A 17,745-nucleotide genomic window follows, 5' to 3' on the forward strand; every position below is an offset into this window, starting at 1 on the left:
CCGTGCAGGAACCGGATGACCATCACCTGTCGGAGCAACTCTACTCGCCTCCTTCTCCTACGGATGCCAACACATCGCCCATGTCTCCTGTTATATCAACCGGAATTGCTGCAATGGGCAGATTGGCGCACAGGGCCCCGGCAGATTCAACCCCTATGTCTCCTGTCATCTCGACCCATTATCATTGGGGACACTTCCGTCTGTACGGGAAGCCTCCTCCTCGAGACTTTACGACCAGTCAAACAACACCTATGGACGTTAGCAATCTACAGGCCACCTCCATCAAGACCAGTGCAAAAAATTCAAAGGGGGGAAAGGTGTTGTGACTCACCGATCTTTCAAAGTGCCACCGCGCAGTTACGCGCGTCCTCTATATGCGGCGCTGCCTGCCAGCCATGCAGCAGCCAAGCCACCTCAGCGGCCAAGCAGCCAGCAGCCGCCAGACTTGGACTCAGTGCTGATTTGAATGTTACCGTGTTCACATGTCTTGCTTTGTCAACTTGCTCTGTGACTTACATGTGTTGTGTCGTTTTGGAATATATGTGTTCAACTTGACGTTATAACAACCACCTCCTCGAAGAATCTCAATTCGTCAAGATCCAATTTCTGCCTCCCAACACCACTCCATCACTCCAAACTATGGACAAGCAGATTGTTTCTAACTTTAAGAAGCTCTACACTACAGCACTTTTCTAGCGTTGCTTTGAGTTGACTGAAGCTACCAATATCACTCTCAGGGAGTTTTGGAATTTCAACACTGTTGCCTGCATAAAGATGATCAAAAAGATGCAGGGAAGGGGTTACCAAGAGAACTCTCACTTCTGCATGGAAGAAGCTTTAGTCGGAGTGTGTTGTCGAATTTGACTCTGAGGCATTTGAATACCCATGGAGCCTGTAGTCAACGAGATTGTGTCTTTGGCCAAGAGCTAGGGACTAGAAGTGGGTAACAATGATATTGATGAGCTTGTGGAAGATCACAGCCAACAAATGCCCACCAAAGACCTTATGGAGTTGCAATGTGTTTCACAGCAGAATTTGTGAAGAGTAGTTCAGAGGAGGAGGAGGAGGAGTTGGCGGTAACAGCAAAGCACCAGTCTTCTGATGCAATTGGAGAAAGGCTGAAAGCAAAGGAATCGGTTGCAAAATCATCACCCCAAAATTCAGTGGCTATGCGCACAACAAATTTCTTTGATGATAATGCTGTGTCGCATATTCGTGAAGTGTTGAAACATCGGCAGAAACAAATGACTATCGATAGATTCCTAGTCAAAAAGAATTAGCTATGTATTGTGAATAATAAGGTACATAATACTTTAAGTATAATTTTGTTTGAATAAGATAAAACTTTTAGTACTTTTTCTGCGTGGAACACATTATTGTGTTTTACATTAATTTATGTTTTGCTTAATGAGTATTTCACACTACGAGTAAGATTTTGGAAGAAAATATGCTTGCTATGCCAGGTTCCACTGTATAGGCTGCTACACACAATATGTGAACACAATCTGAGGTACACTGCAAGATGATTTCTAAAATTGGACCAAGTTACATGGAATGACCAAGTGAGCTTTAGTTCTCCTCATAGACAAGGACTGAAGCATCCAGGATGTGCTGAAAACCAGTTGTAAGCTGCCTGAAGATGACAAAAAAATGTACGCAAACACCACAGTAATAGCAGTCTCTCAAGTTCCACGTAGATGTAACTTGTAACAGCGATTTCAATATAAAGTTAAACCTTGTACAGCCATCAAGTGAGAGTAAAGTTTGGTGTTTGCTTTGTGTTGTACTTCATGGGATTGTATATTTTATGACAATGTAACACCAAATATTTGGTACTATTTATTTCCATTATTGTGTGCATAAAGCTTGGCAATAGCAAATCACCTCCACTAGAAATTTGCCCAAGAGGGCAATATGGGATTGTGGAATAGCGTAGCCAGCAATATCGTGAACTGCAGATACGCAGAAAGCATTATTTGCAAAACATTAACAAAATTCTTAAAAATGATAACAGACAGCAATGTTTCTCAAGAACTTCTGATAAGGCTTTGTACAAGTTACTCTGTAATTCACACCCACCTCATTCAGACAACTCACACCCACCCCATTCTGACATTTGCAGCTCTCAATTATTAATGAACATCCCAAACAGAACACGATCTGTGCATTTTAGTCCAAGATCAATGACAGAGTTGGTTACAGGTGAGTACACAACCACATATACAAAAAAATGATGTGTACTGAGGGAGCAAAGAACTTTTATGGGTGAGTTAATAATTATGAAGTAAATGCAAATTACGCAGTTTCTTCCTACCCTGTGATTCAATGACTTGCCCACAGCCTAGTGCTCCATCTCAAATGACCTCATCTTTGATGACATGTTACAGACTATAGACTAGTCCCATCACACAATATAATGGAATACCTGAATAGCATATATGCAGAATATGTGGACAAACTGCACTATGAAATGAACTTGCTAATCAATAAGAAGCCACACCATAAGGCTATTCCGTCAAGTAATGTTCTATAAATACAACTAAACTGTTCCACACTAAGTACTTGGGACCCAGATCACCAAGGCACTAACACCTCTGGGAAACTGAAAATTTAAGAAGACCATAACTATATGGAAGACATCCATACAGTCGTCTGGTTAAAATTACTTGATAGATGACACTTCACACATTGGAGCTGGTTTGCTCCAATCTGAGCACTCAAACTTACTCTAAACCATTCATCATTGCCAAATTGCAACAACAATTGACCAGCTAACTTTCTTTCTTGATGTGTTTCAATCCTGAATCATGGGTCTGGCAATTTTATTTCAGATGTCTTCACACATGATAACTACAACACACACACACACACACACACACACACACACACACACACACACACACACACACACACACCCCAATGCCAACGAAATACATACACTTCATAAATAGCACTTACCAAACACTACTGGATACTTCTGCACAAGATGTAATTTAGTGTCACATATACTGTTATCATAATCACAGTGATCATCTTACATTAGAAAATGTTCAAACAACACTGCATAAAGCCAAATTTTTTAAGGCTGCAATCCATCCTTGAAAAAAGATCACCACATGCATTAATGTAATTACTTACCCCAGTGTTAAGGTCTAGTGCAATGGTTATTAACCTGACATAAAAGGTCATAGGTTCAAATCCTTTCAATTATAACGATTTCTTTTTAATTTCAAAATCTAAGTTTATTATTTTAATTCTATTAATTGGTTTAAATGCAAATTTATTATTTCATATTCTTTGAAAACCATTTTCATCATCACTCTGACCTTTTTATTTGCTCTAATTTTTCTTCCTATCACTTTTTTTTTGTTCGGTTTCTGCTTGTGTCACCTATAATCTGCAACGAAGAGCCAATGAGGACTTCATCGGTTGGTAACACAGCAGCTCGTGTAGCCAGTGTGAGACTTGTTTCAAGCAACCGATGATAGGGAGAAATACAGTTTACTTTTAGTGCTGACACCAAATTTCTCCTGTCTTGAGATTGGTCATAGAGGTTAACTTTAATTGCTGTGAACAAAGTGATTGTGATCTAAGCTCTGTTGCAGATTACTGACTGCCTTTTTCTCGGATACATCGCACATTACAAGGTAGTGGTAGTCTACATGCAAGGCTGCAAAACACATTGTCAGCCACAGTGCAGTTATTGGTCACTTAAATCAGCCGTCGACAGAGCATCTCGCTTTTCTGATGTATTTCGTGCCCCAATTCCAAAACTGCTCCGTGTTTCACATTAACAGCATTTGTAAAGAGCCCTGCCCTGTTTGTGTGTCACTAACAACCGAGCAGCAGCTGAAGATCAATGTGACAACACTGTAACAGCAAGTGACAGATTTCAACTATCAAGAAATTTTAATTGGACTCCGGTCTCCTGTATGGAGTCACTTACATTTTGCAAACTATGCACTGGTGTTGCAGTATTAATTTTTCTATGTGTGTGTCTGCCTAAATGTGGCACATTTCTTCACATATCTTCTTCTGGGAAGGGAGAGGACACTGATGAGCTCTCTACCCTCATATTAGCACATGATTTGACAGCCACTGAGTCCTAAAACACAGGCAAGATAGTGAGCTTTACCCGATACTTTAAACTGCTATTAAACTGCCAAGTTGTGTGTGTTGCAGTGAGTACTTGCTGGTTTCCCAGATATTGTTCCCTCCACACTGCCGCTCTCAGTCACCACTTTTCAAGCAAAGAACCTCATCCTCTCACCATATCATCACATTTTCGATGCTCGAAAACACAAACACCGAAAAAATTTTAAGAATGAAACACGAATAAAGTAGATATCCCAATGTATTGTACAAGATGTACAGTACCAAGCAAAGGAATGCTGTAACATACCAGTAATGTTGAGGAAACGGAAGGCACCGGTTTCCCCGAATGGCAAGGAATAGTCGTCGCTAGTCAGCTCGCAAACATTTTTCTAAAGAATTACAGCACAACAGTTCCACAGGGAGGGTAAACTTTACCTGCTTCAACAAATATGTGAGGTAATATTTTTTATGGCAATATGCTTGACAGAACACATCATCAGCTAGGTAACCCGCGAAATGTTTGGTTTTTCTGAAACATCATGGGGTGGCATCCTTGACGTACTGCCACATTCTGTCCATGTTGCATACGTGAACATAACAATCTTTCATATCTATGAAGTTCAGACTATGGTTCACTGTATGGTACAGGAAACCTTCAGTACCATGGGTATTGTATGAACTGTAGCTGTCACAAACAACGTCGTCATTGGAAGGATCTTTTCTGTTATTATTCTGAACAACAATTCCTTTGACTGGAACGAGGAAGAACTTTTCAACCTTCGCTGAATTGCACTGAACACCCTATTTCCTACAATCTCACGCCCTTTGTTGTGTTTCCTTTTCTCAAATTTCGTTTTGTCAATTGACAACCAAACTGTTGCTTTCCAACCTAACTTCTGGGCTTCACCAACTCACAACTAAACTGTTGCATTCCAACCTAACCTAGACCTCTGGCTATGCTACAGATCAGGCTTGTCACCACACTCCTGGAATCGCGACCTATTCGTAGAATAAAAGTCAAACGACAAACAATATCAAAGTCACTGCTTCACTGCAACCAATTTAACCCTAGATCCCTAACCCTCCTAGAATTAATGATTGCAACTGGTACTAATCCACAATTTTAACAGGACAACTGTTAGTATAGGGTGTAAAACAGGACATTTTGTACTAATTTTTTATGTGAAATATCAATTGAAACCTTATAATTATAATTAACTAGTGCATAAACAATAAATAATGATTTCCTCTGAATAAAATATGGAACAGTAAAACTCATGATGGCTTAGTAACAATGTCACAATGTTCTCCCCTTTAATGTTCTAGGATTAAGTTCTGTTGCTACGCCCATGCCATAACATACACTCAGAAATTGAAGTATGGAAACCACTACATATTTGGAATAAAAGAGCCATATATTTCTCTCAAACAAGAATAGAAATGTCATTGCTTCATTCGCATCATAAGATGTCTTACATCCCACCTAACCACAACTCTGATGAAAAGAAAAAGCAGGACCAAGATCATATATGAAGTCATAGCTCTACATGTTCGTATACTATACATATTTTAATTTAAATGTACTCGCAATGTAATACTCACATTATTGTTAACTGAATAGATCACGTCTACTCACTGTAACTGGCTAACTAGATCACGTGTCCTGTGCTCTGATTGTGTAACAAAAACACACTGTACACCACAATCTCGATTTCACAGTTCCCGAATCCAATGTACCGCATTTGGAGGATTTCATATTTACACTTGCTTATTCTGCAAATATGCAGTTTCAATGCTGCAGCACATTAAAAATATACCCAAGAAATGTTCTTTTCTTGTCAGTTTGTTGTGCTACAGTGTCTGAAAGTGCGATACCAACATATAAAAATTTTACCCCGCATAAGGCAACTCTGATGTAATTAGGGATTTTTAAGCTTATTTTTACACAATAGCTCATTTTAAACAATATGAAATGTGCTATTCAATTAGACATAGATGCATTTCTTTCTTGTTCTTGTCTGGTGTCAATTTTTGAAAAGGTCTGTGTTGAAGAAGTCGACTTTCACAGTTTTTCTTCAAGCAATACATACTTGGTTTTTTCATATTCTACACGTTTAAATAAAACTTCAGAAGAAATTTAAGCTGTTGGGAGATAATGCTAGACAAGGATAAGAGATCTCCCAGGAAAGTTAAAAATTCACTGTAGGCTATTCTTGACAAAATGAAGATTGCTACCGCAAATAGGTTTAACAAAGCTCCAAGAACATTAAGAATTAAAATTTGTGCCCTATCTCTGCAACAGTCTGCTGAGCACTGTGGCCCACATCCTGTCTGAGGGGGAAAAAGGTTTATGGACTTGGTTATGGACTGCTCAAACATACAGTTTTCGGATAGTAATGAAAATCTCTTTACGAAGTTCTAAAGCTGTTTCAAACAGTCAACCTGGAAAAAAGTGATGTTAACAGCTGTCTCAAGAGTAACAACGTTTCTTCACAAAATGATGCTCAATGTGGAGCTAGAGGTTCTATTATTGGGAAGAAAATTAAGAAACTGATTCCATGATGTATGTGAAATTCTGAATGATAAGGATATGTCAAATGACTCTAGCAGAGATTTTAATACAGATGAAACCATCTTTTTTGTCTAAAGGGGAATTAATCATAGATTGTTCTGTTTCTCAGCCAGTCACTACAATACTTTTTGTCAATTACTTTTCTGTTCAACTTAATTGTTGTAACTTTTATCTACTTTATGCATGTCTGTTTTCTTATGTGCTTGTATAAAGAACAATTTGCTTTCTAGCAAACTGCTTCTACAATTATTTAAAGCCTGAGTTTTATAAACCCCTTTTTATGCTAAAGACAATCTGTATGTCAAGTAATGGGGTTAACAGAAGCATCTGATTCCACCCATTTGCTTTGACCCATGATATAAGGGTGTTGTAGTGTGACGTCATTATGGTGCGGAGTTTGAGTTGGCTGTATTTGTAGATTTGTGTTGTGTTTGATGGCATCCTTTGTTCGCGTGTATGTTTGAGATAATGTGTTTTTGTTTTCTTTTTTCATAGTTGTATGTGGTGGTTTTTCGTATCACTAGTTATAGTTGACCTATATAGGTCAAGGGAAATGACCGATTCCAATTTTCGTATTTTTGTATGCAGGTACTGGTGTTTTGGTATTGTCAGCTGTGGTTAAGGGAAAAGTCTGATTCAAATTTCCATAGTTTTTGCTGTAGGCGTTGGTATCGTCAGCTGCAGTTGAATTATATAGGTCAAGGGAAGTGTCCGATTCCTGGAGATTTTGTATTTTTTATTTTTTTATTTTTTTTTTTTTTTTGTTCATCATCTTGTGTGTTTTGGGATAATGGTGTTTCTTTTTTTTACCATTATATTTAGGTTGTCCCCTCCCTAAAACCCTCAATTGTTCCGTTAGTTTGATTTATTTTTGGAGGGAGATGTTATTGTCTTCTTTATACGTACTTTCATGTTTGTTGCCATGTGTATGCAGTGATATCATAGGAGCCACTACTGAATAAGTTTTCAGCAAGGCAGTTACAATTTAACCCCTTTGTTTCTCATGTTGTTTACATTTGCGCACTAAAGAGAAAGAGAGTTGCAATTGCATTTGTGTACTGAAAGGCTGTGGTGTGTTCACGAAATGGAAGACTCAGAATTTGCTTTTGTTAGTATAATAAAAGATTAACCAAAGAATATCACCAAATTGCCCTACACTAGAAAAAGAGAAAGCTGATAGATTGAAAGAGCTTCAGCTATGATATACGACAAGTTTTAGAAAAGACATTACATATGTGCATATATTTAAAAAAGTGTATAACATGAAGTCATGATTAAGCTGTAAGACTAATTTGAAGAACACAGCCTGGAACATGAAGATAACTACAACAAAATGGGAGGAACTTGAAGGGGACAAGTGTAACCCTATGAAAAACAGAATTCTGGTGTCATCCTCTCTCATTTTTCTATTATAAGCTTAAGGTGTTGTGGTTATGAATTATCAAGCTATTTATTGTTTATCCTGCAGAAATGAAACAATTTGTGGTAAAAGTAGTCTATTTTTGGTAAACCTAGTAGGCCTACAGTGGAGCATTACGAAAAATGAACAGAAGGATAGCCCGCCACCCGATGTTTCTGCATAATCCAGCTTGCTATATACACTCACTTCAAAAAACAACAATGAAACAATATCAGAGTCAGGGGCTTTTTGTAGTAAGGGCATCAACATTGACAAGTGTGCCTTCCCCAAGAGTATAGTTGTGGAATTACTTGATTCCAATGCTATCCATTTCGAATCATAATCATTTTGGCAAATGTCACCAACCGTAATTGCAAATCCTCCTGATGTAATAGGTACTGAAGAGAGATATGCTGCTTTGTCACCTGTTTTGGCTACAAACTACAAGAATTAAATATGGAGACAGGAAACTAAAAAATGATTTAATGCAGAGCTACAGAGCCTGGTTCTGCTGTACCAGCTAGACATTTTGAAGTCAAAGCAGTTATTATGATGCGAGACGACGAAAAAGAAAAATGCTTTACATTCCCTTATGTAGCAAAGAACAATTTCACTTTATTCAGCATGGTATTTTGCACTGTAAGCCTTCTAAAATTAAAAACAATTCTTTAAGTTACACTTTATCACCATTCCATATCCTCTTAAGGATTCAACACAATTTCCTTTACAGTGCAACAATAACTAGTTCCAGTTTGAAATGTTACAGGTCAATTTGGGCACTTATTTACTGTAGTATCTGTAAACACCTTCACAACAACGATTTTTGGTAAAAGAAAAATTGATGAGAGAGGTGGAAGGAAAAACACTAAATTCCATTTTCTTATGTGGCAAGACAACAATTCATAATTTACATCAAAATAGTATTTTCTTCATCATAAGTGATAATTTCTCCGACCACCTTTAACCTCAGAATATTCTCAAATACTCTTAAGTATATTCCCCGTTCCACTCCTACAATCCATAATCACACTTGACATTAGTTCTCCCCCCCAAGATTTGCAATGGACAACTAAATTATTTTAAACTTCAAAATGTGTTATACCCCGTTTAAATTCTCAAGAATATGGATACATACTTTGTGGAAAGGTTAAACAATGGCATCATCAAATCTAATGCCGTTTCACGGCAAAGCAATCGGACTGGAGCACTATAGTTTTCGTAGTCCGCTCCAATAAAATGTCAGCATAAAACTTCGAGTAAAATATAGTAGGAACTCAATTCCCCAAAAATTTCTTCCTCTATCCGTTTGACAAAGATACTGTACAGCTTCACAAAAACACGTAACAAGAGATGCACTACAATCATGACTTTTGAGAGAGATCTTGACAGAAATAGGCAGTATTCAAAATCGTGATTTAAAAAATAACACATGGTAATTAAAATAGTACTGGAACTCCGTCAAGGTGAACTCTAAAAAACGGACATAAACTAAAATAAATGGCGTACAGATTTAACAAACGCTGGATATTCACGTACAGCAAGCTCTGGGGCACACAACATTAAAGCATAAGTAATTTAATAAAGAAGCACAGAAGTTGAGCCTTACATATGGATTCTTCTCAACTACACACCTCAAATAAAATCATAGGCCGGCTACGTACAACAAACAAACTTCCTCTCCACCATTCACAAACAATACAACTATATTCTCAAAGATGATTACATGTCAAAGTTACAAGTACAATAACTGCTCGTTATTGGCAAGAAGTGATGATTGGCGCCAACGCAATATCAAAATGCAAGGATTTCAGATGCATCTGCATCTACTTCTAAAAACCAATGTGTAGTACATAACAGACAGTACTACGCATTCTGTCAGTTACTAGGGCACCTTTCCGTTCCATTCAAGCATGAAATTTATTTATTTATTTATCCATATAAATCTCTTTTTCAGTACAAATATTAAGCCGGGTTCACACAGGCAACAAAAGTATCGCCACTGCTAATGGCAAACTGCAGTTGCTTTGTAGTTGCATGTGTGAAGTCCTAGTTTTCGGTGGCGCCATTTATGAAGCGCAACTTTTGTCACGCCACAAAAAGTTGAACTTGGTTCTACTTTGTTGCGCCATTTTGCCTTCTCCACAATCGAATAACGTCATTCGATTGCTATCTCGTGGCTGGATTGAAACCTTTGTAGTGAGGATTCGTTCGCAGAAAGTGCTTTTGCTTGTGCGTTTGCTATTAATATGTCGAAAAAGTGGTCAACAGTTACAATTATGAGATTCTTGGAGGTGTGTCAAGAACGAGAATGCCTTTGGAACCACAAAAGCGAATCATACAAAGACAGAAATTTGAGAGATGCTGCATTAATTGAAATAGTAAACAGTATGCGTGAATATGTACTTGGAATTGATGTAGCTACAACAAAATTAAAAATTCGAAGCATTCGAAATGCTTACATGTATGAACATAAAAAAGTACTGAAATCACTTAAGAATGGTGCGTCTACAGACGGTATTTATAAACCCAGCCTTGCTTGGTTTGAAGCTGCAGACCGGTTCTCAAAACATGTAGTCGAGACAAGAGAGACGAGAAACACTTTGGTAAGTAATATTTTACGTTTATTATGTTTTCAAAACATCTTATTTAGTAATAAGTACAGCCGTTTAATCCGTATCTTTGTTGTTAACTCTTCGCTCAGTTCTAATGCCACAATTTGCGCTACAACATTAACGCAGGCCCGAATCATTTCAGCTGAGACAGGTGACGCCATTTAGCAAACTGCGCAATTACGCAGAATTTGTGGCGTCCTGTGTGAACGGTAGCTCACAGCGCCACTCCAAAATGACTTGACTTGTGGCGATACTTTCGTTGCGTGTGTGAACCCGGCTTTATACACATGTTATTGTACTGAAAACCAATTTAGCTCTTCGTTTTACTACCATCAAACATAATTCATTTATATTTTTACATCAAACTGGATCCATACAGTGAATAATTACACATTTGATTAACTACTGTACGTTTACCATTTATTTATTTCTACAGTTGAAAGTATGAAGTAAGGTATTTTATGCATAAGATACGGTGAGATTAAATAGTAGCAGTTTTACTGTAGATACGCTGTCACAAACCTTTTAAAGATTTGTAGTTCAGGAAGAAATTTTATATGTCTTAATGATCTGTTGTGTAGTTTACTTCTTCCATGATAAAGGCTACACCTTCTTGGCATCATGTGATGCTACAATGAATAACGTGTATATCACTCTCTAATCTGGTACTGTGATAAAGGACAATTTTCTTTTAAGCAAAAAGGTTTTTTTCTCAATATATCTTTTTTAACATGCTTAACTCCTTCCAATATGTAAATGCAGGGAAGGGGTAAGATTTTAAGATCTGTAAATAAAAATTTGCTTTGTTTTCTGCTACTTGTTTGTTTCGCTGTTCTTATAATTGCCTTTTGTTTCTTGAAAACTGTTTTGGTCCCATGTACATTTCCAGAGAAAATGGGACCATACTTCAGTACCAAACGTACACAAGCAAAGTATTCTGCTGTAACTGGTTCTACAATAGTATTGCTGCGAAGAATTCTTCCTACATACCTTATTTTTGCTAGTTTTGAATTTAGAAATGTGGTATGTGAGTTCCATTTAAGATTTTCCTGGATATGAATCCTAAGAAACTTGTTTTAAGTAACAGCACTAATGTTATGGTTATCCATACATATTATTGAATGTGTTTCAGTTTTAGTGGAACCATTTTTGGGGGGTTAACTACTAGCCTGATTCTGGCAAATCATTGGGATACTTATTTCATAATATGTTATGCACCCTGAGTAAAATCGTCCACTTTATTTCCTTCAGTCAATAGACACATGTCATTTGTAAACAGTACTGGTTCTGAGTGCCTAAAGCGTAATGGGAAATCATTAATGAATAAGAAGAAAAGAAATCGACTGATAACTGAGACCTGTAGGATGCCATGGCTTCGTCCACACGGTTCTGAAAGATGTACCTGGAGTTCATTTCTTCCACATATTTTATTTCAGTCACCTGCGAGTGACATTCCAAACACGATTTAATCCACTTATTTGGAGACCTCTTACACCATACCATTCAAGCACTCTGAGGAGCATAGAATGATCCGTCACATCAAAAACCTTTGTTAGATCTGAGAACAAAACTGAGATTTTTCTGTGATTGCTCACTGCATTTAAGATATGATTTAGTTAGGTTGAAAGTGGCTGTTTCAGTTGATCGGTGTGGTCTGATGCCATGCTGACACCCAGAAGTAATACTACTCTTGTTGAAGAATGTAGTTAATTGTGAATGGAACACTTTTTCAATAACATTCGAAAACCCTCACAGCAGTGGCACAGGTATATATTGCCCATACAATATTGATCACCTTTTTATATAGGGAAATTACTTTTTCTGTTTTTAGTTGCTGTGGGAAGACACCACTTGATAAGGTTGAATTGCATGTATCTAATGGAGGAGAGTTAATTTTTTTTTTTTTTTTTTTTTTGCTGCTAGAATTATACATAATTCGGATTATGATCAATACCAGGTGAATAATTACTCTTCAGGAAAATAATGGTATTTAGGAGTTCACTTGCGCCTACTGGACTAAGAAACATGGAAATATTATATATTTCAACCAATTTAATTTCTTTCAACGTTGTATTGGGTGTATTTCCCTGCACGTCATTAGACATGCCAGAAACTGTATTCTAATCGGATATCTCGTAAGTGAGCCCTACAACATGTTTTTTTTTTCTGTGTGATACAGTACACTACAGAATCACCAGCCTTCTGCGGTCTATGTTGGTGAGCCAGTAAATATAAACCATAGGGCAGTGACCCTGCGTCACTGCAATACACTTTGGAGGTGTGGCTGTGGGGCTTGGAGTCCCATAACACACTGCAACGGTGACAGTTCTCTTCTGTCCAGCATAAAAACGTAGACCGACATGGGCAGGTAGGATTGGAAAGTCGTGGACGTAGAATAGCAGGCTAGTCCTAGCAAAGGAGGCAGCCGTGGTGGGCGTCCCGGGCCCAGGGCTGGTCCTGTTCAGAAGCTGATTCCACTAGGATGGTCAGCGGAACGGGATGGCGATGCCAGCGACGTGGATGTGTAGCCCCAACATGGCGTAGCCCATGGACAGTGTCCCGTAGGGCAGCCACTTTCTCATAGAGCCGCTGCGCGTTGTTGCGTATGGTCTCCTTGAGGGGGACGATATCTGCTTCCTCATGGAGAGTCACAATCAACGTGAGTGGCGGGGCATGCAGGCTCCACCTGAGAACCTTGTTCTGCAGGCGCTGCAACATCTGAATCCTGGTGACACTAATCGTGACCATTGCAGTGGAGCCACATGTGAGGGCAGGCTGCATAACGCCCCAGTAGATATGGAGCATGGTAGGCAGGTTAAGGTTCCTACTGCAGGAAGAGGGGAGACAAGGCCCTGGTCAGCTTTTGCCCCCTGTTGGCGACATACTTTGCATGGCAGTGGAACAGCAGCTTGTGGTCCATCCGGACCCCGAGATAGGTGGTCGTCGGGGAACAGGGCACCTGCACGCCTGCAATCGAAATATTGCGGCGGAGGACTGGGCGCCGTTTCGTGAAATTGACCGTCATAGTTTTGATGGCATTAAGAGCGATTTTGTTTGTCTGGCATCCACCTGCCGTTGGAGACGGGCGATGACAATGTCAGTGCTACGTCCAGTGATATAGAGTACTTGTCATCAGCATATTGTGTCAGGTGGCACTCGGGGATGACCGGCATATCATTCATGTAGATGTTAAAAAGAATGGGAGATAGCACAGATCCCTGTGGAGTGCCAGCTGTCAATGGGCGAATACCAGAACTCATTCCCCAGTGAGCCATGAGGAAAGTCCTACCACGGAGGAAGCCATCCACAATCTGCACATAGATATTCAATATAGGGGTCTGTGTCAGCATTTTGTGCACGAGATTGTCGAACCAGATCTTATCATAGGCGTTCTGCAAGTCCAGAAAAACGGCAGCTGTCGACTTTGTAGGGAAGCAGTATTCTCACGCCTTATAAAATTCACATCATTCTTTCCATTGTGTGCCAGCCTAGTCCGCTGTAACTAGCTCTGACGTCATAAATATTGCGCAATACTTTAAAATGAAGTAAATAACCTGAAATGTTTCTAGCATGTCAGGAGTAATATAAAATCAGTACGTGTTGGATGTTGTTGTGGTCTTCAGTCCTGAGACTGGTTTGATGCAGCTCTCCATGCTGCTCTATCCTGTGCAAGCTTCTTCATCTCCCAGTACCTACTGCAACCTACATCCTTCTGAATCTGCTTAGTGTATTCATCTCTTGGTCTCCCTCTACGATTTTTACCCTCCACGCTGCCCTCCAATACTAAATTTGTGATCCCTTGATGCTTCAAAACATGTCCTACCAACCGATCCCTTCTTCTAATCAAGTTGTGCCACAAACTTCTCTTCTCCCCAATCCTATTCAATACCTCCTCATTAGTTACGTGATCTACCCACCTTATCTTCAGTATTCTTCTGTAGCACCACATTTCGAAAGCTTCTATTCTCTTCTTGTCCAAACTAGTTATCGTCCATGTTTCACTTCCATACATGGCTACACTCCATACAAATACTTTCAGAAACGACTTCCTGACACTTAAATCTATACTCGACGTTAACAAATTTCTCTTCTTCAGAAACGATTTCCTTGCCATTGCCAGTCTACATTTGATATCCTCTCTACTTCGAGCATCATCAGTTATTTTGCTCCCCAAATTGCAAAACTTCTTTAGTACTTTAAGTGTCTCATTTCCTAATCTAATTCCCTCAGCATCACCTGATTTAATTCGACTACATTCCATTATCCTTGTTTTGTTTTTGTTGATGTTCATCTTATATCCTCCTTTCAAGACACTGTCCATTCCGTTCAACTGCTCTTCCAAGTCCTTTGCTGTCTCTGACAGAATTACAATGTCATCGGCGAACCTCAAAGTTTTTACTTTTTCTCCATGAATTTTAATACCTACTCCGAATTTTTCTTTTGTTTCCTTTACTGCTTGCTCAATTTACAGATTGAATAACATCGGGGAGAGACTACAACCCTGTCTCACTCCCTTCCCAACCACTGCTTCCCTTTCATGTCCCTCGACTCTTATAACTGCCATCTGGTTTCTGTACAAATTGTAAATAGCCTTTCGCTCCCTGTATTTTACCCCTGCCACCTTCAGAATTTGAAAGACAGTATTCCAGTTAACATTGTCAAAAGCTTTCTCTAAGTCTACAAATGCTAGAAACGTAGGTTTGCCTTTTGTTAATCTTTCTTCTAAGATACGTCGTAAGGTTAGTATTGCCTCACGTGTTCCAACATTTCTACGGAATGCAAACTGATCTTCCCCGAGATCCGCTTCTACCAGTTTTTCCATTCGTCTGTAAAGAATTCGCGTTAGTATTTTGCAGCTGTGACTTATTAAACTGATAGTTCGGTAATTTTCACATCTGTCAACACCTGCTTTCTTTGGGATTGGAATTATTATATTCTTCTTGAAGTCTGAGTGTATTTCGCCTGTCTCATACATCTTGCTCACCAGATGGTAGAGTTTTCTCATGACTGGCTCTCCCAAGGCCATCAGTAGTTCTAATGGAATGTTGTCTACTCCCGGGGCCTTGTTTCGACTCAGGTCTTTCAGTGCTCTGTCAAACTCTTCACGCAGTATCTTATCTCCCATTTCGTCTTCATCTACATCCTCTTCCATTTCCATAATATTGTCGTCAAGCACATCGCCCTTGTATAAACCCTCTATATACTCCTTCCACCTTTCTGCTTTCCCTTCTTTGCTTAGAACTGGGTTTCCATCTGAGCTCTTGATATTCATACATGTGGTTCTCTTCTCCTTGTTGGATATCAGTTCAATAACTTTAACCATTTTCGAAATTTGGATGTTTTTCTGTAAAAATCATTGGCGCAACAGAAAAGAGCTCGAAACTTAAAAATTTATATTTAGATTCCTTTTGCATCATAATTTAGCAGAAACAGTATCCTGGATCCCACAAATTAAAATTTTAGTTGAAATTCATGATTTTCTGGTTTTTGTCTTAGAAATTAAGGAAGCAAGATAGATTAAGTAGGCGAATAAAAAAAACTAGGATGTTTATATTTAAGTAGAAGAGAGATCCGCTATAATCATAAAGATGTGAGAAGTTTCAACTGAATAACTATAAAACTATAGCGATGGCGTATCTCCAAAGAGCAAGTTCAGAGCTCGTCTACTGCGTGTAGTGTAATTAAATTAATTCTCTCGCCCAAAATATTTGACTTAGCCACGTCAGACTTTTATTATGATTACCTACTTGTGTGCTGATTGCGCAGTTAAATTGAAAGCTTCATCGGCCATCAGCAAAGGAAGCAATGATTTATTCGATAACTTAAAGTGGTGCATTACTAGCCCAGCGGCTAGTCAGGAGAGTAGATTTGATCAGGCGTTCCCTTAGCCGTCCGCACCGCGGCTTTATATGCAAGAACGCTGCGCGAAAAGAAAGGAAGGCCCCAGTTCTCTCCAGACGCTGATTAGCGCACCACCTGTGCCGGGAGTCGCGTCGCGTTGGTATCGTTGATATAAACAGCCTCGGATGCAGTAATAAGTTACTTGGGATACACGTAACCATGAAATCGTTTTCGAGTGAAGTGTTAATTTTGGGATGACGTTAATGATCTATCTTTAGTTTGCGTATGTCGTATTTTCACGTGCCGCCGCAGGACAGACATTCTACCATTATTAGCGTGGTGTTTGATGAACATTATCATCAAATTATGGCGAGCATTAACTTAAACATTTAATTTGAACAGTTATAGTGGCATCAGCGCATTAGACTCTGAACTGCTCTGGTAGTTGGATTGTGTGGATTCTTTTTGGTCTGTGACTTTCAGAATATAGTGAACATTTTAGAGACAATGGTTTTTGATTATGAATCGCAGACAATCTCCTAATTCCTCAGAGCTATAAGCTGTAGCTATAAATGTATTTCTCAGATGAAGTGGGCACTAGGAATTCTAATTACAGGCTTCACGTTTTGCTGGTCACTTTCTGGTTGCCAATATTGTAGTTAGAGAGCCAGTGTTGAGAAAGGCAAACAGCATAAATACAAAACATTTATTCTATTATTCCACCTGCCGCCCCACAACTTGGCAGCGTTGAATCCTTTTCTGAGGTGTTCAGTGATTCGGAGGACCTGAAGTTCGGCAGCGAGGTGTGAAGTAAGGCCGAGCTGTTCAGGTCGGATCGTTCCAGCCGCCAGAGGTTGGGAAAGTCGGTGGAGGATCACCAATTCAAAGACTTTCGCCATGGTGTTTAAGAGGCAGATGGGCCGGTTCTTGTTGTGGACTGTAGGGTCCTTGAACCACTTGGGGATCGAAATGAGCTTGGCTTGCTTCCACTGAGAGGGGAGAAGGCCAGGCATGAGACAACCATTTAAGATCTTGGTGAACAAGAGTAGAGCCTTGTGCGATAGGTGGCAAAGATGTTCATGTATAATTCCGTCCAATTCAGGGGCTGACTGGCCACGTTTCCATCGTAGGATCCGCTGGACTTCTGCCATGGGGTAGACTGAGGTGGATGGATGCGAAAAGCGGCAACAGCTGTCAAGACATTGTGTTCGTTTCGTAGTTCGTCT

General features: G+C 39.3%; 1 protein-coding gene across 5 annotated transcripts in view; it reads right to left on the bottom strand.

Annotated features, from left to right (window-relative positions):
* Positions 1-9,768, bottom strand: part of LOC126260923 (negative elongation factor D) — a 229,231-nt gene extending 219,463 nt beyond the window's left edge. For 2 of the 5 annotated variants that reach the window (XM_049958411.1, XM_049958415.1), the window contains exon 1: positions 9,673-9,768. The gene's annotated coding sequence lies outside the window, so the exon portion shown is untranslated. Of the gene's footprint in view, positions 1-5,697; positions 5,820-9,201; positions 9,222-9,672 lie in introns of those variants that run through there. The other 3 variants (XM_049958412.1, XM_049958414.1, XM_049958413.1) reach the window with 3 other exon arrangements.
* Positions 9,769-17,745: the final 7,977 nt, after the last annotated feature.

This window comes from Schistocerca nitens, chromosome 5 (genome assembly GCF_023898315.1).
Source record: "Schistocerca nitens isolate TAMUIC-IGC-003100 chromosome 5, iqSchNite1.1, whole genome shotgun sequence".
Lineage (NCBI taxonomy): Eukaryota > Metazoa > Arthropoda > Insecta > Orthoptera > Acrididae > Schistocerca > Schistocerca nitens.